The sequence below is a fragment of the Hyla sarda genome, chromosome 8 (genome assembly GCF_029499605.1).
Source record: "Hyla sarda isolate aHylSar1 chromosome 8, aHylSar1.hap1, whole genome shotgun sequence".
Lineage (NCBI taxonomy): Eukaryota > Metazoa > Chordata > Amphibia > Anura > Hylidae > Hyla > Hyla sarda.
In genome coordinates, this window is record NC_079196.1 from 124,236,386 (window position 1) to 124,261,564 (window position 25,179).

At 43.7% G+C, this 25,179-nt stretch overlaps 2 protein-coding genes across 11 annotated transcripts in view; one reads left to right on the forward strand and one right to left on the reverse strand.

Annotated features, from left to right (window-relative positions):
- Positions 1-25,179, reverse strand: part of LOC130284639 (uncharacterized) — a 271,577-nt gene that overhangs the window by 156,151 nt on the left and 90,247 nt on the right. The gene's annotated exons all lie outside the window — the stretch shown is intronic.
- The window catches only part of GULP1 (GULP PTB domain containing engulfment adaptor 1), a 1,103,506-nt gene that overhangs the window by 126,538 nt on the left and 951,789 nt on the right, over positions 1-25,179 (forward strand). For 6 of the 8 annotated variants that reach the window (XM_056535167.1, XM_056535165.1, XM_056535177.1 and 3 more), the window contains exon 2: positions 24,486-24,545. The exons of the other annotated variants lie outside the window; for them this stretch is intronic. The gene's annotated coding sequence lies outside the window, so the exon portion shown is untranslated. The remainder of the gene's footprint in view (positions 1-24,485; positions 24,546-25,179) is intronic. 8 annotated transcript variants of the gene reach the window in all.

The window sequence follows — 25,179 nt, forward strand, 5'->3', positions numbered from 1 at the left end:
TTAGAGCCCGAGGATAGTCTTTGGCCTTGAATCTGGCTTTCAAGGTCTTGCTCTGTGAAACAAAATCTTCTTCCTTGGTGCAATTCCTCCTGATCCGCTTAAATTGGCCATAGGGGATATTGCAAAGCCATTTCTTGTAGTGTCCGCTTTTGAAGTCCAAGTAGCTGTTGCTGTCTACCTGTTTAAAAAAATGTTTTTGTAGACAGGCAGATGGAGTTGTTGTGGGAGACCATGACGTCGAGAAATCCGTCATTGTCGTCGAAGATGGTCTGGGTAAAAGGCAAGGACTATGTGTTGGAATTGAAGTCTGCCAGAAAGGGGTTGAGTGAGGATTTGTCGCCTTCCCAGATGAGAAAAATATTGTCTACGTAACGGAGGTAATACAAGCAGTTGTTGAACTTATGGTGAGTGTAGATGTGTAGTTCTTCAAACATGCCTACAAAAAGGTTGGCAAAGCTGGGGGCCACTTCTGACTCCATAGCGGTACCCTTGTGTTGCAGATACATTTGACCTAGGAACTCGAAGTAGTTGTGTGTCAAAATGTATCTTAGTCCTTCCAAAATGAATTCTTCCTGTGTGGAGGGCATTGTGGGGTCTCTGGCCATAAAGAATGCGACAGCTCGGATTTCCCAACTCGTGATCGATGACGGTGTAGAGTGAGGAGAGGTCCATTGTTACCAAGGTGAGACCGGGTTACCACTTGAATTGTGAGATGGACTTGATAAACTCAGTTGTATCCTTGAGATGTGAAGGGAGTTTGGTGACATGCTTTTGTAGAAGTAAATCGATGTAATGTGATAAGTAGGAGTATATGGAATTAATGCCTGAGATGATGGGGCGACCTGGGGGTTGGGTGAGATGCTTGTGGATTTTGGGGAGGTAATAGAAGATAGGTACGGAGAGTTCGTTGATGATGATGTAATCTCTTTCAGTCTATGAGAGTACCCCTTGATAGTATCCAAAATTTATGAGTTTGGTGAGTTCATCCTAGAACATTTTGGTGGGGTTCAGAGGAATGGGCTTATAGTACGTAGTATCAGAGAGAAGCCTGTTGGCTTCGGAGATGTAGTCATTCTTGTTAAGGATGACAATCCCTCCGCCTTTGTCGGCTGAACGGATGATGATAGAGTCGTTCGAAGAGAGGGATTTGAGTGCTGTCCACTCAGATGGAGAGCATTTTGAGGTGTACTTCTAGGGATGGGTGTCCTTGAGCTGAGTGTCGAAGTCAGATTGGACCATGGTGTAGAAGGTATCGATGTGGCTGCCTTTGGCATGTAGTGGGTAAAAGGTGGATTTGGGGCGCAGGTCGGTGTGTATAGGCGGGGGTGAGGAGGAGGAGATGGTGGTCTCCATTGTGGTGGTATGGGGTGGGTTGGTACCTTCTTTGAGAGCAAAAAACCTCTTGATGGTGATTTTGTGGCTGAAATTGTTGAGATCGAGGAAAAGGTCAAAACTGTCAGATTTGTTGGTGGGACAATAGGATGAACCCTTCATGAGTACTTGACGTTCAATTTCCGTGAGAACATAACTTGAGAGATTGAATATCTTGACCATATTTAATTAGTTTTCTTCTTGGTGTTCAGCTCTCTATTTTTCTTTCCTTTCCCTCCGGTTGTGACCTCCTCTGCATCCCCTCCTTCTGGTAGTTTTCTTTTTTGGCTCAGTGGAGGTGCTATATGAACACTCTCTTAAGATAGGAAGGAATACACCACTACTTCACTAAATGTTTCCATTAAAATGGTGCCAGCATCTAGGACCCAATCACAGTCCACAGGTTCAAAAAGTAAAATGGCTCCATTATAGTGCAAAATGGTGGCAATGCTTGAAAAAGATTCTATGGAGGAACTGAAGCATTGCATGTGAAACCCACTATACAGAGACTGATATTACCAATTAGAGATAAGCACATTTTTGTAAAATTTGATTCTGACGATTTGGTGAATTTTCCGCAAAAATTTGGTTCGGTAAGAATCTATTTGCAGTGAATCGCTATAAAAATCGGCTATTTCTGGCCTTCAGAGAGGCTCAATAGGGGTGTTGAACATTTAGCCTTGTCCTAACATGCTTAGGGAGTATGCTGTGTTAGTGAAATAATACTGTTATTCAGTATGACATGCAGATTACAGGCATTGCTATTAGAATCACTGTCGCAGAACATCTAGATGTGGCCGATTTTTTATGTACCATATTTATCTGGGTATAACACGCACCGGCCTATAACACGCACCCTCATTTTTCCAAGGAAATTTTGGTTAAAAAGTTTTGTTTACCAAAATATCCTTGGAAAAATGAGGGTGCGTGTGTGTGCAGTTGTCCCTCGATAAACTGTTTCTGGCGGCTTCTGCAGTTCAATGATCTAAAGCAAGCGCTGTGGCTTCTGTGGGGCCAGAGTGCCGCTGCTCTATTCCCTCCCTGTCCCCGGTTTTATAGTTAAATATCCCGCCGCAGCCACGGCACAATTCCCTCCGTGTCCCTGTTTTATAGTTAAATATCTCGCCGCCACTGCCCAATTCCCTCCCCGTCCCCGGTTTTATAGTTGCATGTGCCCTGGGGACTGCGGTCTTTCATGCTCCGGCGATCTCCTAATCTGTCACTGTGTGCCGCGCACTGACTGACGAGTGACGTCATGTTGAGGACGTCACTCGTCATTACGCAGCGCACAGTGACAGATCAGGAGACTGCAGGAGCATGAAGGACCGCAGTCCCCGGGGCACATGTAACTATAAAACCGGGGACGGGGAGGGAATTGGGCAATGGCGGCGGTATATTTTACTATAAAACCGTAGATGGGGAGGGAATCGCGCAGTGGCAGTGGGACTCTGGCCAGGCAGAAGCTGTTGCAGTTCAATGATTTAAAGCGCCCGCTTTAAATCATTGAACTGCAGCGGCTTTTGCGTGGTCACAAACAGTCTATCGGCGTATAACACGCAGATAGACTTTAGGCTAAAAATGTGTGTTATACGCCGATAAATACAGTAATTTTTATTTAATTTGAATTTATTTTAATTTTTTGATTACCCGTTCTGGTGAGCATCGAGCTGGCGGTCCGCAGCGAGGCAAGCTACTACCTGTTCCAGCCAATGCCTCTAAGAGCACCTCCATAATCTGAGTGTCCACTTGAAAAGGGAGGGACTGCATTACCAGCAACTTGGACAGGAGCACATTCAGTTTCTGTGCCATTGGATAAGTGGGCGCATAAAGCTAGAAGTGGCTGCAGTGAAAAAGCTTGTACTTGTATCTTAAAATCGGGCTGGTGGTCCTCCGCCAGGCGAGATACCACCTGTTCTAGCCCCTCCCTCTCAGCGCCCCCTGACTGTGAAAGTGTGAATGTTTCTTTTAATCAGTTATGGTTCATTGTTATCGCTCTATCGATTTTTTGAAATTAAAATTTAAGATTTAATAAAAAATGTCTGGTTACAAAAGACCAAATCCAACAAGGAGTCACATGTCACATGGTGGCACAATGACAGAGCCTAGAGGTGGCAGCAGCATGAGGAGACCATAATCTGGCTGAATGACACAGCCTGGAATTGGCAGCAGCAAGAGGAGCCCATAGGGCCTCACAATCCCTAAGATAAAAGATGAATTTTCAAATTTAAATTGAAGATTTATGGTAGCTAGTGCTGCAATAATAATGTTTAGGAAATGTCCCAGCAGCATGAGGAGACCACAGAGCCTCACAATCCCTAAGATTAAAACATGAATTTTCTAATTTAAATTGAAGATTTATGGTAGCTAGTGCTACCATAAAAATGTTTAGTTAATGTCCCAGCAGCATAAGGAGACCATGTAGTGGCTGAATAACACAGCCTGGCGTTGGCTGCAGCATGAAGAGACCATAGGGCCTCACAATCCCTAAGACTAAAAGATGAATTTTCAAATTCAAGGGACATCTGGTACTGCATGAATTTTACATATTCTTGTGCCCGGGCTGCAAAAATAAACAAAATAAACTTTAACTCACCTTCCTAAGTTCCCCTGTTTCTTCTGTACCGGCCTCACGGTCCTCTTGCATCTTCCTGGGGACTGTAACGTCACAGAGCCGTCAGTTTATCATCGGCCGCAGCGATGTCCCACCTCGGACGGTGATAGGCTGAGCGCACTGTCATGTAAGGAGCCGGCCTATCACTGGCCGAGGTGGGATATTGCAGCCGCCAGTGATACGCTGATGGATCTATGACGTTACTGTCCCCAGGAAGCAGCAAGAGAACCGCAGCGGAGGACCGTGAGGCCAATACCGAAGCAACGGGGGAACGTAGGAAGGTGAGTTAAATTTTATTTTGTTAATTTTTGCAGCCCGGGCACAGGAATATGTTAAATTCATGCAGTACAGATGTCCTTCATTTTGAAGATTTATGGTAGCTAGTGCTTGAGTAGACCATAGGGCCTCACAATCCCTAAGATTAAAAGATACATTTTCAAATTTAAATAGAAGATTTATGGTAGCTAGTGCTACCATAAAAATGTTTACGTAATGTCGCAGCAGCATGAGGAGACCATATTGTGGCTGAATGACATAGCCTGGAGTTGGCGACAGTATGATGAGACAATAGGGCTTCACAATCCCGAAGCTTAAAAGATGGATTTTCAATTTTATATTGAAGTTTTATGGTAGCTAGTGCTACCTTAAAAATGTTTAACCCCTTAAGGACTGAGCCCTTTTTTCACCTTAAGGACTGAGCCCTTTTTTGCAATTCTGACCACTGTCACTTTATGCATTAATGACTCTGGGATGCTTTTACCAATTATTCTGATTCCGAGATTGTTTTTTTTTCGTGACACATTCTACTTTAAGTTAATGGTACATTTTTGTCGTTACTTGCATCCTTTCTTGGTGAAAAATTTAGCATTTTTCTAACTTTGAAACTCTCTGCTTGTAAGGAAATAGATATTCCAAATAAATTATATATTGATTCACATATACAATATGTCTACTTTATATTTGCATCATAAAGTTGACATGTTTTTTCTTTTGGAAGGCATCAGAGGGCTTCAAAGTTCAGCAGCAATTTTCCAGTTTTTCACAAAATTTTCTAAATCGGAATTTTTCAGGGACCAGTTCAGTTTTGAAATGGATTTGAGGGGTCATTATTAGAAATACCCCATAAATGACCCCATTATAAAAACTGCACCCCTCCAAGTATTCAAAAAGACATTCAGAAAGTGTGTTAACCCTTTAGGTGTTTCACAGGAATAGCAGCAAGGTAAAGGAGAAAATTCAAAATCTAAATTTTTTACACTTTTTTACACATATTCTTGTAGACACAGTTTTTGAAATTTTACAAGGGGTAAAAGGAGAAAAAGCCCCCGAAAATTTTGTAACCCAATTTCTCTTGAGTAAGGAAATACCTCATATGTGTATGTCAAGTGCTCTGTGGGTGCACTAGAGGCCTCAGAAGGGAAGGAGCGACAATGGGATTTTGGAGAGTGAGTTTTTCTGAAATGGCTTTTTGGGGGGCATGTCCCATTTAGGAAGCCCCTATGGTGCAAGAACAGCAAAAAACAAACAAACAACATAGCATACCATTTTGGAAACTACACCCCTCAAGACACGTAACAAGGGGTCCGCTGAGCCTTAATAAATTTTTTTCACTAAAATTCTGGTTTTCCCCCCAAATTTTACATTTTTACAAGGGGTTATAGGAGAAAGTGCCCCCCAAAATTTGTAACCCCATCTCTTCTGAATATGGAAATACCCCATGTGTGGATGTCAAGTGCACTGCGGGTGCACTACAATGCTCAGAAGAGAAGTCACATTTGGCTTTTAGAAAGCAAATTTTGCTGAAATGGTTTTTGTCGCATGTTGCATTTAGGAAGCTCCTATGGTGCCAGAACAACAACAACAAAAAAACACATGGCATACTATTTTGGAACCTACACCCTCAAAGAACGTAACAAGGGGTACAGTGAGCTTTAACACTCCACAGGTGCTTGACAAATTTCTGCTAAAGTTGGACATGAAAATGAAAAATTTGATTTTTTTCACTAAAATGCTGGTTTTACCCCACATTTTTCATTTTTACAAGAGGTAATTGGAGAAAAAGCCTCCTAAAATTAGTAACCCCATTTCTTCTGAGTATGGAAATACCCCATATGTGGATGTAAAGTGTTCTGCGGGTGAACTACAATGCTCAGAAGTGAAGGAGCGCCATTGAGCTTTTGGTGAGAGAATTTGGTTGAATAGAAGTGGGAGGCCATGTGCGTTTACAAAGCTCCCCGTGGTGCCAGGACAGTGGACCCCCCCACATGTGAACCTTTTAGAAACTACACCCCTAACAGAATTTAATAAGGGGTGCAGTGAATATTTACACCCCACTGTCGTTTGACAGATCTTTGGAACAGTGGGCTGTGCAAATGAAAAATGTAATTTTTCATTTTCACGGACCACTGTTCTAAAAATTTGTCAGACACCTGTGGGGTTTAAATGCTCACTGTACCCCTTATTACAATACGTGAGGGGTGTAGTTTCCAAAATGGGGTCACATAACGGGGGGTCCACTGTTCGGGCACTATGGGGGCTTTGTAAACACACATGGCATTCAGTTTCGGACACATTCTCTCTCCAGAAGCCCAATGGCGCTCCTTCTCTTCTGAGCATTGTAGTTCGCCCGCAGAGCACTTTACATCCACATATGGGGTATGTTCTTACTCAGAGGAAATGGGGCTACACATTTTGGGGGGCTTTTTTTCCTATTCTCCTTTGCGAAAATGAAAAATGTAGGGTAACACCAGCATTTTAGTGAAAAAAAATTTATTTTCATTTTCACATCCAACTTTAACAAATATTTGTCAAACACCGGAGGGGTGTTCAGGCTCACTTTACCCCTTGTTACATTCCGTGAGGGGTGTAGTTTCCAAAATGTGGTCACATCTGGGTATTTATTGTTTTGCGTTTATGTCAGAACTGCTGTAAAATCAGCCACCCCTGTGCAAATCACCAATTTAGACCTCAAATGTACATGGCACGCTCTCACTTCTGAGCCATGTTGTGCGACCGCAGAACATTTTACGCCCACATATGGGGTATTTCCGTATTCAAGAGAAATTGCGTTCCAAATTTTTTTCTCCTTTTACTTCTTGTGAAAATAAAAAGTATGGGGCAACACCAGCATGTTAGTGTAAAAAAATTTTTTTTTTACACTAACATGCTTGTGTAGACCCCAACTTTACCTTTTCATAAGGGGTAAAAGGAGAAAAAGCCGCCCAAAATGTGTAACGCAATTTCTCCTGAGTACGGAGATACCCCATATGTGGTCCTAAACTGTTTCCTTGAAATACGACAGGGCTCCGAAGTGAGAGAGCACCATGCGCATTTTAGGACTAAATTGGGGATTTGAATCCACCACAAAAATTCCCTTTGGCTGTGTTTCCCTAACAGGGTGTCTCCAGCTGTTGCAAAACTCCCGGCATGCCTTGACAGTCAATGGCTGTCCGGCAATACTGTGAGTTGTTGTTTTTCAACAGCTGGAGGCTCTGTTATGGAAACACTGCCGTACAATCCTTTTTTTTTCTCTTTTCTTATTGGTGGGGGGGGGGGGGATGGACGGACTGTGTAGGGGTATGTGTATATGTAGTGTTTTGCCCTTTATTATGTGTTAGTGTAGTGTAGATTTTTTAGGGTACATTCACATGGGCGGAGGTTTACATAGGATCTCGGGACCGGAATTCCCATGGGCATATCCATAAACCCTCAGTCCTTAAGGACTTTAAAATGGGGGCGTATGGATATGCCCAAAGTGCTTAAGGGGTTAAGTAATGTACAATCAGGATGAGGAGAACATATAGTGGCTGAATGACACAGCCTGGAGTTGGCGACAGCATGAGGAGAGAATAGGGCTTTACAATCCTGAAGCTTAAAAGATGAATTAAAAATTTTATATTGAAGTTTTATGGTAGGTAGTGCTATCGTCAAAATGTTTAAGTAATGTACAAGCAGCATTAGGAGCCATATAGTGCCTGAATGACACAGCTTGTAGTTGGCGGCAGCATGAGGAGAACATATAGTGGCTGAATGACACAGCCTTGAGTTGACGGCAGCATGAAGAGACCATATAGTGGCTGAATGACACAGCGTGGAGGTGGCAGCAGCATGAGGAGAACATATAGTGGCTGGATGACACAGCCTGAAGTTGGCGGCAGCATGAGGAGACCTTATAGTGGCTGAATGACACAGCCTGGAGCTGGCAGAAGCATGAGGAGACCATATAGTGGCTGAATGACACAGCCTGGAGTTCACGGCAGCAAGAGGAGATCATGTCGTGGTTGAATGACAAAGCCTGGAGTTGGTGGCAGCATGAAGACACCATATAGTGGCTGAATGACACAGCATGGAGGTGGCGGCAGCATGAAGAGAACATATAGTGGCTGAATGACACAGCCTGGAGTTGGCGGCAGCATGAGGAGACCACATAGTGGCTGAATGACACAGCCTGCATTTGACAGTAGCATGAGGAGACCACATAGTGGCTGAATGACACAGCCTGGAGTTGGCAGAAGCATGAGTAGACCATATAGTCGCTGAATGGCACAGCCAGGAGATGGCGGCAGCAAGAGGAGACCATATAGTGGCTGAATGACACAGTCTGGAGTTGGCGGCAGCATGAGAAAACCATATAGTGGCTAAATGACACAGCGTGTAGGTGGTGGCTGGATGCGGAAAACATATAGTTCAAGGTGTGTCTGCATGAGCATGTCAAGGTATGCCACCCCCTGCTGGTTTAGGTCCTCCTCCAGGTCTACCTGTTGCTGATGAGTTGCTTCACTATGCGGGTGAAGAAAGGTACTGATCAGCGACTGTAGACTCAGACTGCTGTTGATTAAGCTGGTACTGCTCCTGCCACCCCACCCCTCCCCAGCAGCCATGGCAGTGGAAGGTGAGCACAGAGGGCCCCCCGAGTCAGACCTGCGAGAGGATGGATGATGGCGCTGATAGACATCTGCCAACTGGCTATGTAGAATGTCACTGTAGTAGGTCAGTTTGTCCTCCCTCTCTGTGGGTGTAAAAAAGCCCCCATTTTGTGCCTGAAGCGAGGGTCCAATAAGGTAGAGAGCCAAAAGTCATCCCAATGCCAAATGGTGATAATTCGGCAGTCACTACGCAAGCAACTGGGTATGCATCATGCCATTTGTGCAAGTGACTCGGGGGGACTCCCGGCCTCCATCTCCACTGCATACTGCCACGGTGTGTCTGGGTCCTCGGTCTCGCCTTCCTCATAACCCTCTAGCTCCTATGGCTACTCCTGCTCCTCCTCTTTGGTCATATGACTAGAAAAACCACCCATTTTGCAAATCCAAAACTGTGCTCCACTGTGCCCCTCCCCCTCCTCCAGTTCAGCCCCCACAGGGCTCATGTGGCCATGAGATGTAGGCGCCACGTCTCCAGTTCCCTGACCAGACATCGTTTCCAACACTTGTAGGAAATGAAGCAGTGGAATGACGTCGTTCGTCCCGTAATCCTTGTGACTGACTGATAATGAGCCTTCCTCAAAGGGCCTGAGCAAATGGCAGGTGTCACGTATGAGCTGCCACTGGTTTACACAAGTTACACAGGGCAGTCCCCCTATCCACTTGGATCATCAAGAAATCGGTGATGGCTTTTCTCTGTTCGTATAGTCTGTCCTACATATGGAGGGTGGAATTTCAACGTGTGGAAAAGTCGCAAATCAGACTATGTTGGGGGATACCATTCTGACGCTGCAGATCAAGGAGGGTGTGCTTTGCGCTGTACGAGTGGCTGAAGTGCATGTAAAGTTTCCTTCCCATTGTTAGGATGTCTTGCAAATGGGGGGAACACTTCAGAAACCGCTTGACAACCAGATTGAACACGTGTGCCATGCCGGGCGCATGTCTCAGCCTTCCTTGTCGCAGCGCAGGCAAGATGTTCGTCCCATTTTCAGTCACCGTGGTTCCTATTTCCAGTTTTTGTGGAGTAAGCCATGCTCCGATTTCTTTATGAATGGCTTTTAGCAGTTCCTCCCCTGTGTATCTCTTGTCCGTGCAGTGGAGGCCGAGGACACGGTGGAGGATGAGTAACCAACGACCTGAAAGCGACGTGACCTGTCCAAGTTGCTGTTGTGGCTGTGCAGGAACCACATTCACCCAGAGAGCCATACAGAACATGTATTGTACCGGACCATAGTTACAGCTCCAGACGTCAGCGCTGCCGTGCACTTTGGTACACACCGACAGGCTCAAGGACAGGCCCACCTTCTCTTCCACAAAATTGTGCAGGGCTGGTACTGCCTTCTTCGCAAAGAAATGACGGCTTGGGACTCTTCACCTCGGCTTGGCACAAGCCATCAGTTCTCTTAGAGGTGCAGAGTACACCACGTGAAAAGGGAGGGACTGCAGCACCAGCAACTTGGACAGGAGGACATTCAGCTTCTGACCATTGCATGAGTGGGTGCATACTGTTGTCTCTTGGACATGACTTTGCCGATCGATTTCTGTTGGAATCACTGACTCAAAGTAGGAGGAGCAGGAGCATCTGGAGCAACAGAAGGAGGGTATGACACACAGCTTCCTTTGGCTGAGGTGGTGGAACCTTGGGTGGCTGAAACATGGAGCGGCGTGCCACTGGGTGATGCAGCAGGTTGGTCCAACACATCAGAGCCACGGTTCTCCCAGGCCGCTTTATGGTGGTGCAGCATATGTTTACGCAGGGCCGTGGTGCCAACATTGGGACCCTGGCCATGCTTCACCTTCTGCCGACACATCTTGTATGTGGCTATCTTAACCTCCTCCAGATACTTGATGAAAAACCTGGGCACGTTTGGCTCCAGAAATTCCACTTCTGCCACCATGCTGACTGCAAACCATGCTACCACCTTGCTGGCTCAGCTGCTGCCTCACGGGCAACCTGCAACCCTCTTCCCCTCCTAATGATGAAGCCCCTTCTGTACCCGGCTCCCAATTGTGATTGGCTTCATCATCATCATCAACAAGTGTCTGCACGTCACTCTTGTCCTCCTCAGGTTCCTCAACAGTGTCTGCTTCAGGACCCTGAACGCTGGCAACACCACCTCCCACGTTACTCTCCTCATCACTAATTTCCCGCCTAGCGGAGGAAGCGGCAGATGTCTCCTCCTGGGCAGTAGCTGGTGACTGTCCTCTATTAGATCGTCCTCACTGAATAGAGGAGCTGAACCCATAGCATAAGATACTTTTGTATGGGAGGGAACAGCATAGGACAGAAGCAATGGAAGGACAGGGACTGCTCCCGGGCCATGCCAACTGAGGGTTGTGTCTGAGGAACCCACCGACTGTTGACTGGGGGTATTAGATGTCACTTGTGATGAAGTGGATGACCATGTTAACCAATCGATGACAGCAGATGGATTGCTGGGCAAGACACGACCGCTAGCTGATACCGGGAGCTCAGTCCTCTAGCTGTGACTCCTGCTGCCACTCGCCCCTAGTCTACTGCGACCTCTGCCTGCTCCTCATTAATTTAGGCCTTGGCCACTCCTCTGTGCACGTTCTTGCAATTCTCTGCCTGACATACTTAGTGCGTATATGAGGGGAGTACAATACGCTTCACTACACTTAAAACAGCAGTTGCATAATTTTGGCTGGCCTTTTACAGTAACTAGGCCCTTAAGACTTTATCAGGAACAAAATGGTACAACACTTAGATGTACGTATGTGGTATTCACTTATGAGGGCAGTAGAATGCACTCCACTACACTTAACAGTGTTGGTTTAGAACAGCAGCAGGTGTATACTTTTGGCCGTCCTTTCACAGTATTTAGGCCCTTGAGACTAACAGGATGAAAATAGTACACCACTTAGATGTACGTATGTGCTATATACTTATGAGGACAGAAACAAATGTGCTACAGTACGCTTAAAAAAGTACTTGAGTATAACACCAGCCGGTGAGTACTTTTGCCTGGCCTTTCACAGTATCTAGGCCCTTGAGACTTTAACAGGAACAAAATAGTACACCACTTAGATGTTTGTATGTGGTATGCACTTATGAGGGGAGAAAAATGCGCTACAGTATGCTTAAAAAAGTATTTGTGTAAAACACCAGCCGGTGAGTACTTTTGCCTGGCCTTTCACAGTATCTAGGCCCTTGTTAATGTAACAGGAACAAAATAGTACGCTACTTAGATGTATATATGTGCTATGCACTTATGAGGGCAGAAAAATGCGCTACAGTATGCTTAAAAAAGTATTTGTGTATAATACCACCTGGTGAGTACACAGTGCTGTCTGTCCCTAACTATCTCTCTGCAGTGAAAGGCTGAAGTGACTGGCTGCAATATGGCTGCCGATTATATAGGGCTGTGACATCACAGGGGTGACTGGCTGCTGACAGGCTGCATCCTGCATGTGATTCTGGGTCATACCACTTACCCTTGTTCCCGCCTTCCCGGGATTCCTTGCCCCATGTCTCCGCCATTTTAGATGCCCTGGAGCCTGGACCGCACTAAATGGAGTTAAATGAAGCAATTTGCGCAATATAATCGCGGAGATATTCGCATTCGTTGCAAATTGAATTTTTCATGAAATTCGTAACGGATTAGGACCATACATATTACCATTAGGGATGTGAATCGGCAAGAATTTATGCGCCGTGATCTGAAGTTTTTATCGGTATGACTTTTGTTTTGATCGGACTTTTTGATCACTTTTTATTCATTTTTAATGGTATAAAAAGTGACCAAAATACGTTTTTTTGGACTTTGGAATTTTTTTGCGCGTACGCCATTGACCGTGCGGTTTAATTAATGATATATTTTTATAGTTCGGACATTTACACACGCGGCGATACCACATATGTTTATTTTTTTTTACACTGTTTTATTTTTTTTATGGGAAAAGGGGGGTGATTCAAACTTTTATTAGGGAAGGGGTTAAATGACCTTTATTAACACTTTTTTTAAAACATTTTTTTTGCAGTGTTATAGGTCCCATAGGGACCTATAACACTGGACACACTGATCTCTCATCCTGATCACAGGCATGAATTAACACGCCTGTGATCAGTGTTATCGGCGCTTGACTGCTCCTGCCTGGATCTCAGGCACGGAGCAGTCATTCGCCGATCGGACACCGAGGAGGCAGGTAAGGGCCCTCCCGGTGTCCTGTCAGCTGTTCGCGATTTCACCGCGGCGGTCCTGAACAGCCCGACTGAGCAGCCGGTTCACTTTCGCTTTAGAAGCGGCGGTCAGCATTGACCGCCGCTTCTAAAGGGTTAATACCGCACATCGCCACGATCGGCGTTGTGTGGTATTAGCCGCGGGTCCCGGCCGTTGATGAGCGCCGGGACCGACGCGATATGATGCGGGATCGCGGCGCGATCCCGCTTCATATCGCAGGAGCCGGCGCAGGACGTAAATATACGTCCTGCATCGTTAAGGGGTTAAGGACGTGGGGCGTATGCATACGCCCGTGGCAATTCCGGTCACCGCCGCTAGGCATCCCGGCACATCACCGAGGGGGGGTCCTGAGACCCCCCATGTCGGCGATCGCAGAAAATCGCATGTCAATTCAGACATGCGATTTTCTGCTATTCCGGGCTGATCGGTTCTCTGGTGACCCGATCACCCAGAAAATAGGGCTGATCGGAGCTGTCAGTGACAGCCCCGATCATCCTGAGTGCTGGGAGAGAGGTTGCAGTTCTGCGATCTCCTCCTCTCCCCTGCCATTGGTCAGAACTGATTCTGACCAATTGCAGGGCAGGACAGTGGGTTGCCATGGCAACCCCCCGTTCTGCCCATGTCGAGGGGAACGTGGGGAGAAGAAGGAGGCCGGTACCTGGAGGAGAAGATGCCTGGGGACCCCCGATCGTCACTGGAGACTGCTGGATCCTGGCTCAGGTAGGGAAACCACGTGGGGGGGGGGGGGGGGGGGATGAAAGTGAAAGTAAAGTGATCTTTTTACTGTGGCAACCACTAGGAAGGCCAAACTGCAATTCCCAGCATGCCCAAACCGCCAAAGGCTGTCTGGGCATGCTGGGAGTTGTAGTTTTGCAACATCTGGAGGGTCACAGTTTGGAGACCACTGTTACAGTGGTGCCCAAACGGTAGCCCTCCAGATGTTGCCAAACTACAACTCTCAGCATGCCTAGCCTGCCCAGGCATGCTGGGAGTTGTAGTTCTGTAACATCTGTCCCTTCAGATTTTGCAATTTTCATGAAATTTTTGAAAATTGCTGCTCTACTTTGAAACTCTCTAATTTTTTCAAAAAAACAAAATATGTCCATTTTATGATGCCAACATAAAGTGGACATATTGTATTTGTGAATAAAAATTACATTTATTTGGAATATCCATTTTCCTTAAAAGTAGAGAGCTTCAAAGTTAGAAAAATGCTAAATTTTCATGAAATTGTGGGATTTTTCACCAAAAAAGGATGCAAGTAACGCCGAAAATTTACCACCAAAATAAAGTAGAATATGTCACGAAAAAACAATCTCAGAATCAGAATATTCGATAAAAGCATTTTAGAGTTATTAATTCGTAAATCAACGGTGGTCAGAATTGCGAAAAAGGGCTCAGTCCTTAAGGTGAAAAAGGGCTGCGTCGTTAAGGGGTTAATATATATGCTTTTTTCTTATCCCCGTCTATAATTTCTTCCTCATCATTTTGTAAAGGGACAAAACTTTCATTTTTAACCTTTTTTGCTATTTATATAGTTAAAGAACATTTTGGGGATTAGTTTTACTCTCTTTGGCAATGAGTCTTTCTGTCTCTACCTATGCGGCTTTTATCTGCTTTTTAATGCTTCTTCACTGCCGTCCTGTTTTAGTAGTTTAAAAGCTTTATTTTTGTCATTTATTGCCCCTTTAACATTGTTATTCATCCACATTGGTTTTCTTCTATTCCTGACCCTTTTATTCCCATAAGGCATATACTTCTTACAGTGAGAATTTAAAATATTTTTAAAAGTCTCCTATTTAGTAGGACATTGTCCCAATTTATATTGTTAAGGGCTTCTCTGAGTTGGTCAAACTTTGCCTTCCTAAAGTTTATTGTTTTTGTGGCCCCCTCGTGAGATTCCCTTATTGCAGAACAAGTTATAATGTATTATATTATGATCACTATTTCCTAGTTGTCCTTCTACCTGCACATTACCGTATATACTCGAGTATTAGCATTCCGAATATAAGCCGAGGCCCCTAATTTCACCCCAAAAACCAAGGAAAATGTATTGACTCGACTATAAGCCTATGGTGGGAAATACATCATCCCCCACGTCATCATCCCCCCATGTCATCTTCCAGACCCACGTCAATAACACCCCCGCCATCATCACCCTGTCATTATCACCCTCGTCATCACCCCTTTGTCATCACCGCCTGCCGCTATCGGCTGTCCGGGCATGCTGGGAGTTGTAGTTTTGAAACATCTGGAGGTCCGCAGGTTGAAGACCACTGCCCGGCCTTCGTCATCATCCAGACCCCCCCTTTTGTTTTCTACTCCCCTCCCCTCGGTGGGAAGGAAGGGTGAGCTGGTCTCTGCCGTCCATCTTCGGCCATCTATGCTGCAGGGACCGTCCGGTGGGGAGGGTTAGTCGTTCTGGGCTGTCCATCTTCACCGGGAGGCCCTCTTCTCCTCTCCGGGCCGGCCCGGACTAGTGACGACGATACGCAGGGACGTTCCCGGCGCAGCAGACGTCTGTGACGTCCCTGCGCATGAACGTCCCTGCGCGGTTGAAGACCACTGAGAATTGATTGACAGGCGAAGATGGATGGCCCACACATCCCCTCACAGCTATGACAGAAACGTTTTTTTGTTCACTCGAGTATAAGCCGAGGGAGGTGTTTTCAGCACGAAGAATCGTGCTGAAAAACTCTGCGTATATACGGTAGTTACTCTGCCAAGTCCAATAGGGCACCCCTTCTGGTTGGGCCCTGCACCATATGGGACAGATGATTGTCTTTAGCTATATTCAGAAACCTGTTTCCTTTATGAGATTCACAGGTCTGGTATAATAGTGTCTCGGTATGGGGGTATTTTTCAGTTTTGGTGTGACAGTGTTATTCAGTCACAGTATGGGGGTATTGTTCTGGTATGGTGTGGTTATGCAATCATGGTATGGCGGTGTTGTTCTGTCCTGGTATGGCCTAGTTATTCAGTCACGGTATATCAGTTTTGTTCATAAACAAATGGGGGAACATAGCCTAAGGCCATGTTTACAAATTGGACAAAAAATAAAATAAATTAGAATAAGGGCGGTAAAATGAGGTTTTGCCTAGGGTGGGAAAAATCCTTGCACCAGCCCTTATTAGGGCATTCATGCTGGAACAGAAAAGGGGCTTTCCCAAACAGTTCCCACAAAGTTTATAGCATACAGTCTAAAATGTCTTGGTATGCTGAAGCATTACTATTTCCATTTACTGTCTTTACACATTTCCCCATGTAATAAATCATTGTCTTTAGTATTACTCTGAGGTTTCACATTCTTGAAATATAGTAGTGATCCTAAGTGACCTAAGAGAGGGAGTGTTTACTAAGATTGAATATCTGGCATTGTATAAGAAAAAAAAAAAAAAAAAAAAAAAAAAAGAGTGGCTAAAGTATTTAAAAACTTCAACTGTATGGACTACTTTTATATTTAGAGTAAAATGACCTTTATTATGAAATGCTTGTTACATGATTATTCAAAAAAATAAATAAAAAATAGGGCTATGTTAAATCATAAGGCATATTATTTTTCTGTAAAATCAGACTGGCTTGGTTTACAAAGTTTTCTTTCTTTGTTTCCTTTCTGCACCATTTATCATTTTAATGACTACTTTGTCTCAAAGGTGCTTACTATGATAATAGCCTTGTATAAAACACAAGGTGATGGAACAAGACAGGCCAGATACATATAGGTTAATTTACAACAGACATGTTGCTAAATGTATGCATGTTAGAAGACAATGAAAAATACTGTTAACCTTTATTTGCTTGAAGGGCGTTTGGTACAGTATTTAATTTAAAATGCTATATATATATATATATATATATATATATATATATATATATATAATAAAATGGGCAATAAAAAACATGTTGTTAATAATAAACACTAGGGGTGTGAATCGCCAAGAATTTGGCGATACGATTCGAATCGCGATACCGGTGTGGCGATTCGATATATCGCGATACCGTCTAGCTGACGATATATCCCGATTCTGTCTCAAAAACAATGTCTTTTACACTTTTATTAAAACTTTCTTTTTTTTTTTATACACTGTATTAGACTTTTAGGAGGAATCATTAGATTCCTCAGACAGATTAATAGAGTTATATTGAGCTACATTGATCTGCGATCCAATGATAGAGCCATGTCAAGCCGGGCTCTATCAATGACAGAGCCACGGGACAGCAGGAAGCAGAGGTAAGCCCTCCGGCTACCTCCACAGTGGATTGCCTGCCCGCAATCACGCTGTGGGGGGGGGGGATTCACCCCACTAGCCCACCAGGGAGCATTCACAGATCCCTTTAGACGCTGCTGTCAGCTTTGACAGCGGCGATCTAAAGGGTTAATAGCCAGCCGTGGCGATCGCCGCATGCCGGCTATTAGCGGCGGCCCCTGGCTACTGAAATCAGCCAAGGGCTGCAGAGTATGGAGCGGGCAGGAGTCCGGAGCCCGCTCCATACAGACTGCTGAGCGCCGCATGCTGGATATTAGCGGCGGTGTTGCATCAGCGGCCCCCGACTACTGAAGTCAGCCGGGGGCTGCAGAGTACAGAGCGGGCAGGAGTCGGGAGCTCGCTCCATACACCCAGAGGGCTGCCGTGCTTGTCAGGCCCAGCCCTGCTTGCACGAGCCGGAAAAATTCACCTGCCCGGCATGTTGTTCCGGGTGACAGGAGATACAAATTCCATATCCCTAAAAGGATTGATTCAAAAATATTTTGAATCGATTCAGTATCGCCAAATGAAAAATCACGCTAATCGCGCAAATAGATTTTTTCTTACATCCCTAATAAACACAACAGTAGCACAATAAAAGACAATGCTTATTTATGAAATTCATTTATAAAGGTACAGAGTAACATAGGTGAGCATATACATTTCTAAATGTTTTAGGTGATTAACTTGTCTCTATCATAAATAAATATTAAAATTGTAAAATAAGTCTTAACCACTTAGTTAATATCTTACCAATAGTCTTATATATCCATAAACCAAATATTAGTAACTAAACTATACATTTACATAAAGTATACACATATTGTATATGTGTAACACTTACGTTTTAGAAGACAGGAACTCCGGTGGATGTGGATCCGCTGGACCTGTGTAGCAGATGACTTGGACCGTACCAGGCAGTGGAGTCTAAGGTGCTGCTGTTTTTCACCAGAGCGTGCCGCAAAGCAGGATGGACTTGCTGCGGCAGGCGGCACCCAGGTCGCTACCCCTGGCACGGCTCAACCACACAGGCAGCTGAGGAAATGCGAGGCACAGGAGGGATAAGGCAGCCTCTAGTTTGGATAGCAGAAGGTCAGGGCAGGCGGCACAGTAGCGTAGTCAAGACGTAGCAGGAGTTCAGTAGGCAGGCAGCAGAGGAGCAAGGTCAAAGTCACAAAGCAAGGGATCAGATACACAGCAAGGCAATACTGAGGAACGCTTTCTCTAAGGCACAAGGCAACAAAGACCCGGCAGGGGAGTGAGGAGGGTAGATGAATTTATAAATGAGCCACATGGGAATTACACTAATGAGCGTACTGGTACTTTAAATCTTAAAGCTCTGTCGTGCACGTGCGATAGGGGACGGGGACACGTGCGCAGAAGCAGAGAGGCGGAGGCAGGAGAAACACCCGGAGAGTGACGGACTGGGGCTCGCATGCGGGCGCGTCCCGCGATGCGAGTCCCAGCCCAGTCGGCAGCAGCAGGTAAGGGGACCATGCGCTCATGGCCAGTGTGTGCGGCCAGAGCGCATAACGTAACAATATGCTTAAATTTTGCATCTAGAATGAGGCTGCTTTAGTGGCTGATATAAATCCATCTAGCTCCTGTAGAAATGGTGAAATGTTTGTAGTGCAGTAAAAGTGTTTCTTTTACTTTTTCAGATTGTAATTAAATATTGGAGAGTTTGATAAAACTTTCATGGCGATTCTTGCACAGACAAGATAAAGACTTCAAAGAATTCTTACTCAACTTTTAATTTTATTTCCAATTTATAAGAGTAGATATAGTGTTCTGCGCATGGGAGACAATAGGTTAAAGCAAAAATATATATTTTGATAAGACTTAATTAATATCAAAAGGAAAAATGGAATGGCAGGATATAATTAGAATTTTCTAAAACAGCTTTTTTTAGTTGGATATTTTATTCTGGATACAATTAATAAGTGCCTTTTCTATATTTTATTTCTTTTTGGCCTTTAGCATTTACCTTGATCTGTATAACTAAAAGCTACTAAATATGAAAATGGATAGCAGAAAAGTACTGCTTCTCTCTGTAAAGATTATGCTGATATAGGAAGTCCTCACAGGCACTGCTCTTTTGAAGAAAATATACCAAATAGCTAGAGGAGAAAAGCTGTCTCTCTACTGCCACCTATATGCAGCTACCATGTGACCCATGTCCAGTTCCCAATATATATTATACCTTGATAAATATAACTAGAGAAATCATCCAAACCAAACAGAGCCATTATTTTTTTGGGGGTACAGATTAAAGGGGTATTCTGGCTTTAAAAATGTTATCCCCTATCCAAAGCATCTCGCTGCTGCACCTGGCATTCGTTTACAATGTCTGGTGCAGCATCGGAGCATGGAAGGCTCTTGATGTCACAGCCCCGCCCCCCTCAATGCAAGTCTATGGGAGGGGGCATGACGACCACAGACTTGCAATAAGGGGGCGTGGCTGTGACATCAAAAGCGGGATGTTGCCGTGATGTCACGAGCCTCCCCCCCGCATCGCCAGTCATCCGGCCAGTCAGTGGGATCGCTTACCCAAAATGTCGGGATTTATATTGATACGGTTTACGCCAGTTTGCTACTGCACTCCCTTCATATATTCGGGATACAACCGACCTGCTCAACAAAATCGAGGGTATAATGTTGGAGCCTAACACTCTCTTGGGTTCTATTGACGTCAAAGCTCTTTATAGCAGTATACCCCATGATTTTGGAATAAAGGGAGTGAGACATTTCCTCAGGAGCAGAGGAAACCACTACAAGGCCCATAATGATTTCATCCTGGAATTATTGCAATTCGTCCTGACCCATAATTATTTTCTCTTTAACACCAAGTTCTTCCACCAGCTCAGGGGTACCGCCATGGGCAGTCCATGTGCGCCTACATATGCCAACTTACTCCTGGTCTGGTGGGAGGACACATGGGTGTTTCAGGATGAAGATGCTTGGTGGTGCCCCCAGATCTTTTTCTGGGGGCGCTATATTGACGACATTCTAGTTCTCTGGGCAGGAGACAAATTTTCTTTCAGTAATTTTGTTAAAGATCTAAACATCAATCCCATAGGCCTTAAGTTCACCTTTGAGCTGGATAGACATAAATTGTCTTTCCTAGATGTATCTATTAAAAAAAAGCCCTGAGGGGTACCTACAGACTGCCACATTCAGAAAACCCACTAGTACCAATAGCCTACTTAGGTGGGACAGTTACCACCCACTAAAACAAAAAACTGGAATCCCCAAGGGCCAATATCTCAGGATGAGAAGAAATTGTTCGGCCCTTGGTGACTTCAAGAATCAAGCCCTAGATGTAAAAAATAGATTCCTTGAGAGGGGATATCCCAGTAAGCCATTAAATATAACATATCAGCATGCCATTTCACAGGATAGATCTGCACTATTGAGACCAAAAATCAAGACTGAGGATGAAGATATCATCTGCCTGGTGGGCATGTTTGATAATCAAAATAATAGACTTATGTCAATCTTAACCCCTTAAGGACCCGGGGTTTTTCCGTTTTTGCATTTTCGTTTTTTCCTCCTTACCTTTAAAAAATCATAACTCTTTTAATCTTTCACCTAAAAATCCATATGATGGCTTATTTTTTGTGCCACCAATTCTACTTTGTAATGACATCAGTCATTTTACCCAAAAATCTACGGCGAAATGGAAAAAAAAAATCAATATGAGACAATTTTTTTTTTTTAAACGCCATTTTGTAACTGTTGGGGGCTTCCGTTTCTGCACAGTACATTTTTTGGTAAAAATGACACATTCTTTTTATTCTGTAGGTCCATACGGTTAAAATGATACCCTACTTATATAGGTTTGATGTTGTCGTACTTCTGGAAAAAATTTAAACTACATGCAGGAAAATGTATACGTTTAAAATTGTCATCTTCTGACCCCTATAACTTTTTTATTTTTCCGCATATGTGGCGGTTTGAGGACTCATTTTTTGCGCCGTGATCTGAAGTTTTTAGCGGTACCATTTTTGCATTGATAGGACTTATTGACCTATCAATGACTTATTGACCATTGACTTATTGACCAAAAATGCACTATTTTGGACTTTGGAATTTTTTAGCGCACACGCCATTGACCGTGCAGTTTAATTAATGATATATTTTTACAATTCGGACATTTCCGCGATACCACATATATTTATTTTTATTTTTATTTACACAGTTTTTTTTTTTTTTTTATGGGAAAGGGGGGGGGGGTGATTCATACTTTTAATAGGGGAGGGGTTAAATGATCTTTATTCACTTTTTTTTGCAGTGTTATAGGTCCCATAGGGACCTATAACACTGCACACACTGATCTTTCACATTGATCACTGGTTTCTCATAAGAAACCAGTGATCGATGATTCTGCCGCTTGACTGCTCATGCCTGGATCTCAGGCACTGAGCAGTCATTCGGCGATCGGACAGCGAGGAGGCAGGTAGGGACCCTCCAGCTGTCCTGTAAGCTGTTTGGGATGCCGCGATTTCACCGCGGCTATCCCGAACAGCTCCCTGAGCTAACCGACATGGTTTCACTTTCATTTTAGACGCGGCATTCAACTTTGAACGCCGCGTCTAAAGGGTTAATGGCGCTCTATTAGCCACGGGTCCCGGCCCCGGCCGTGGCCCCGCGTTATAGATCGGGAGCGGACTCAGGGCGTACAGGTATGCCCTGGGTCCTTAACAGGTTAAGGCGACACTGCTACTGTGATCACAAAACATCCTTCCATGACCTATAGAAGGGGGAGGTCCATAGGTGACCGGATCATCCATAGTCACTATTCAGGACCCCCCAGAGAAGGTACATGGTTGACATGTAGAACTTTGGGACAATTTAGATGTAGTGGCTGCATTGCCTGTCCATACATCAGTACTGGCAAAACGTTCAGGAATGCCCGAAATGGCCGTCTTTATGTGGTCAGAGATTTTGTGAACTGAGGGGGTAGTGTATTTGATTACCTGCACATGCCCATTGAATTATATTGGCAAAACCAAACCGGAACTTAGGAGAAGAGTAGGTGAACACCTAAGTGACATCAGACATCGTAGAGATACCTCTAGTAGTGGCAAGACATATCTGGGAAGTGCATGGGGGTGACAGTAAAACCCTCACTTTTCAAGGGATTGAGGTTATTCGGAAAAGCCCTAGATGGGTCGATTGGGATAAAAAGATCTTGCAAAAGGAAACTCAGTGGATTTTCAGGTTTGGCTGTGTGTCACCTTATGGTCTTAATGACCAATTATCATTTCAATGCTTTATTGATTACATTTTCTGTTACTTTATAGTGCCTTCTGGTTACATTCTAGTTATTGAAACCGATGAATCCCAGTAGAATTTCTGGGATGTATGTTTCATCTTCATGGGGAGTGATAGATGATATTATGTACTTGTCCATTTAGTGGCAAGCCATTTGTAGACTCCCCAAGTAGATCTATGGGACCTAAATATTTGTGGTTCATCTTTTCATAGATGCCGATAATAAAATTCAGGGGAAGAGATAGTAGGTCATATACCTTATTACACACACTATGGTAGTCCCATTTTAGTAGCCTTTATGTGTCGGGTTACATAAATGTGTCCTGTGTTGGAAATGTAGGTGTTATGTAATCATTATGGATTGTTTATTGCACAACCCTATAGGGACTAAGAAATGGCAATTATTACTATATATTATGAAGAATTTTTATAGTATATTATGACTAGGACGGTGCGGTTTATGGGGACATACTTATATACAATTAATATTATGTTGAATAAGATTATGTATATGTGACTATATGTGTGACATATTTAACTATATAGTGTTGTGACTACATATATAGTTCACACCACTATAGATAGTTGGATTTGCTGTTAGCAATATTATATCCATCTATATATGTAATATCACTAATATCAGTAAAAGTACTATATGGGAGATATAACTATCCCATTTATTATTATTATTTGTTATCATAATATAATCTATATATTTCCATCTGGTTGAATAATACTGTTTTTCTTGTACATCATGCGTTCTATTACTATTGAAACATACTCACCATTTCCGGTTGAATTATACTACCTGTCCCTAACACATACATGCTGCTATGTTTGCGTTCCATCTTGGGAGGCCGTGACACGCACACTTCACTTCCGGCTGGAGTCGCATACATACTATCTGTCTCTAACACACACATGCTGCTATGTTTGCATTCCATCTCGGGAGGCCGTGACACGCACACTTCACTTCCGGCTGGAGTCGCATACATACTGTAGCATAGCAACATACACATGCTGCTATGTTTGCGTTCCATCTTGGGAGGCCGTGACACGCACACGACACTTCCTGTTGGATTCGCATACATGATACTTGATCTTATGGGTTATTATACCTCGGGAGCATGCGCCATACTAAGGGGCTATGATACCTCAGGCGCAAGCGCCGGCCGCTTTGGAACGCACACGACTGACTTACATCGTGCTTTGTATAGTACATGTATTGTGCGCATGTGCGGCCGTGACACACATACTGTGCGCATGCGTGAATTATACTTCCGGACTCCATGGATTTAGCGTTCCACATGGTAGCGGTAATGGAGTCCTGTGAACCATGAAACCAACTTATGGGACAGTACAGGTGTGTGATCATTTAAGCATATCCCTCCCCCTTCTTTAGTATTTAGCTATAAAAAGATCTCTTTCACTCTCAGTGTTAGGGACGCACGGCATCTATGTTCACCTCAGCTATGGAGAGATTTTGTTACATCAGTTTTTTCATCTTCCTCTCTCATAGTGTTTAATTTTATATCAATTTCACTCCCTCCTGAAGAACCCCAAAACACCTAACATGGGGGGAAACGCGTAGAGGAAGTCTAGGTTTTTACCTTTTGTTATTATCTGTATTAATTTGAGCACATTATTGCACTGTATTTTATCTGTAGTCTGTAAGTGGTGATACATTACCATTAGGGATCCTATTATTGTATAGGGTTACTTAGGGCCATCTACGGACAGTCAACGGTTGAAGTGGGGGCTCATCCTCCACTGTCAGGTAGGGCAATTGTAGGATCTGTATCCTAGGGATAGTAATTGTTGTATGGTTTATATCTTTATACCATCATTCCAACAGAATACACCCTTCAACTGTCCTAAGTCGACCAGTCTGTCCTGCTACCATTGGCGGAGAACTGTAAGTGAATTTCAACCATATATATTTTTGTTGTATTTATAACTATACACGGCATTCATATACTATGGTACTTTTGTGCAGGTCATAGAATTGCTACGTATTACTCTATACATGGTCCATATATGGGTTTTTTGCTTGGTACATCTTGACCTGTTTCAGTGATATATCTTGTATTTATCAACTCTGTGCCCTGATATACACCCTACAGACATTACTAATGGTCTCATTTGGTTGTAAATAATTTTATTGTCTAAGGATCTAAATAAAAGTTACATTTTAAAGGGGTATTGTGCCACATATATAGTTACACGATACTTGCACAGACAAGATAAAGACTTCAAAGAATTCTTACTCAACTTTTAATTATATTTCCAATTTATAAGAGTAGATATAGTGTTCTGCGCATGGGATACAATAATTTAAAGCAAAAAATATATATTTTGATAAGACCTAATTAATATCAATAGGAAAAATGTAATGGCAGGATATAATTAGAATTTTCTAAAACAGCTTTTTTAGTTGGATATTTTATTCTGAATACAATTATTAAGTGCCTTTTCTATATTTTATTTCTTTTTGGCCTTTAGCATTTACCTTGATCAGTATAACTAAAAGCTACTAAATATGAAAATGG